Here is a 3,038-nt window from a genome sequence, read left to right on the forward strand (position 1 = left end):
ATTTATTGTATATATGCATTAGTTGCCACTTTGGAATTGCATAGATGGAATGGAAATGAACTTGACATTCTTCAAATGCTTTGTTTAAATCTCTTAACAACTCAGTGTTAGTCCTTAATGGAGAAGAGGACTGCCTGTTTCCTTGCTAATCCTTACCAATCTGGCTGCAGCTGATACAGGATTCCAGTTCTTTCTGCAACTGGGAGAAAGGCTGCAAGATAGTACTGAAAGGTAAATAAAATCTCCTGCTTCTCCTGATGCTGTTGGATTAGAAGCACATCTGATCAAAGATCTATTCACAGTGTCTCATAGAAGTAGAAATGGGTTAACTGGATAAAAGGTAACTGAATAAATTGTTCAGGCATGTGCCTTCCAGATGCTTAAGGTAATGCTCTGACCACTGTACTCTAGAGAAAAATAGTCCTAACATCTTAATTGGATTACTTCCAGCATAATTCCTACAGTCCAGTCTGTTGGTTTCTCTCTTTGGTTAGGTTTTTGGTATTCAGTATTTTGATTGGTGACTTGCAAAACCACAAGTTAATCTGAATGATTTGCATGTATAAACACCTGTTCTTATGGGCACTTGTGACAACAGTGTATGGGACCTGTAGGAGAAGGAAGATGGAGAGGGCTAGGTGGGAAGGAGATCAGCAATTTGGACTGAAAAGAGGTTACATGCATTTAGAGTTATGTAGTAACCCATGGTATAGTGGTCAGGCTTGTCTAACCAAAATGAAATTACAAAGACACCAGCTGTAAATTCAATCCCACTTTTTTCCAGAAGCTCTAGACTAACAGCCTTCTTGGACCTGAGTAGGCTGTTTTTAGGGTCTATGGTCTTTCTATGTTATCCTGTTACAAGGCACATGACAAAGCAAGATTTAAGAATTTCTGAGTTTATATCAGCCACTGCTAAGTACTTAATCTGGAGGAATAAAGCCCCTGGCTGTCAGCATAGTGATTCAAGTAAAATTTATTATTAGCTCTTCTGTTTCAGTGAGAGGGTGGCTCACGACCACTTGGGCAGATGTAATCTTCCTTGTTTCCAAATCAGAAAGTTGACTATAATACAGTAGCTTAAACTGGACTAGATGAAAACATCCCTGAAATTACTTTTGGTGGTTTTTATTTAGGGAGAAGAATGGAAAAATCTGTAAGATACCAGAATACTGTCTAAAAACTTGCAGTAAGAAATTTAGTAAAATCAATATTCTAGTCACTGAGAAAAGAAGCATCTTGAATGCTGACAAGTGTGGTGTTTTCCTTCTGCAAAGAAATGTTTCTCCTGCCTTTGGATTCAGAAGTATTTATTAAAGCAAGATGCTGGAAATTACAGGTCTAAAGGTTTATTCTTGACTTGAAGAAGAAAGGGATTGACAGGAATCTCATAGAGGTTAACAAAAGCAGAAGCAGCATCCTTCTTTCTGGGACAGAGTATCTCCACTGAGGGTCAGGTCAGTGGTGTCTTCCCAAGCACATTTGCCGAAAAGGGCCAGGGCAGAAGGTTCTTGCAGACAGCTCACGGAGGCTATTCAGCAATGGACACTCCTGATAAAGAGCACTGACAGCACTTGGGGCTCTTGCAGCAAGTGTGGGGCCAGTGGCTCAGGGAAGTGACTTGGCACCCTGTTCAGCACCTGTGAGCTGGCCTTGGCAGCAGGGTCCAGCGGTGGGCTCCCTGGGGCAAGGCAAGCATGGACATCATGGAGCAAGTCCAGTGGAAGGGCACCTCCACTGGTGAGGGGGCTGGAGCACAGGGTCGAGGAGGGAAGGCAGAGAGAGCTGGCCCCGTTCAGCCTGCAGAAGAGACGGATGAAGGGGGATCATCTTGCAGTCTGCAACTCCCAAATGGGAGAGTATGGGGAATGCAGGGTCAGGCTCTGCTTGGAGGTGCACAGGGAGAGGATCGGAGGCAACAGGCACAAGTTGTCACCAGGGACACTGCAGTTATTTGTTAGGGGAAGAAACTTCACCATGTGGGTGGACACAGAAATGCGGCGTGGAGGAGTAGTGGAATCCTCATTGCTGGAGATGTTTGGACATCAGCTTGGTAGGGGCCCAAGTACCCAGCTCCATGTTGGCCCTGTTCCAAGTCGCAGCTTTGGTACCAGATGATCTCCAGCTTTTCTGGGTGTAAAAGGATGGCAGTATGGTTTAACTTGCCCTGCCTTTTGACCTGACATCATTCACTGGACTGCACTATTTCACTTTTTTCTGATCTAAGTGTTAGACAACTGGGCCAAAAGGAAAAACATACCCTCTGTTTTTTTTAAGGATTGTAATTGTTATGGGGGAAGTATGATGTAATCTGCTGATTTGTACATTATTTTAAAAAGCAGTATTTAATTTCAATTCTAAAGCTTGTTTTTCTTAAAATGTAGCTATCATTTTTCAAAAGCAGCATCAGGTGTAATGAGTTGGCATTGGGAGAACAAAACACATCTTCAGGATACGAACTTTGAACTGCTAACCAAATATGACAAGTTTAGGGGAAAGCAGTGAATCTTGCCCCCAGTAAAGCTTTCACTGGTTCAGACCTACATGTAGGTGAAATAAACTTTCAAAGTATTAAGAGTATTTTTCTCTTAAGGCAGCTGCAGTCAGACTAAATGAACACCTAACATCCCTGTCACGAAAAACAATGTACATAAGTGTTACTAGAAATTGTCATATTTTGTATTTTAAACATTTTGAGTATGTAGTCAGGCTTGCACATGCTTATAGTGGTCTGTGCTAGTAGGAACCTTTCAGGACCATGATCTTACAAAGCGTTCACACTACACTTACTCCATGAAAAGCATTAAATGCTTATTTGTTAATATTTGAAAATCATGGGACATGCTTCTCAACAATTACTACTAGCTTAAATTTCCTCAGGCCTAAGGAAAATAATCTAACACAAGCTTATGAGTTGCTTTGTAAAACTTGGAAGCAAAAGACAATGACTACAGTATTGTCCAAAGAAGAGCAGTTAGGACTTAGGCTTAATCATTAGTTAAATTTAAAGAAAAAAAACCCCAAGAACCACAACAACG

The sequence above is a fragment of the Vidua chalybeata genome, chromosome 1 (assembly GCF_026979565.1).
Source record: "Vidua chalybeata isolate OUT-0048 chromosome 1, bVidCha1 merged haplotype, whole genome shotgun sequence".
Lineage (NCBI taxonomy): Eukaryota > Metazoa > Chordata > Aves > Passeriformes > Viduidae > Vidua > Vidua chalybeata.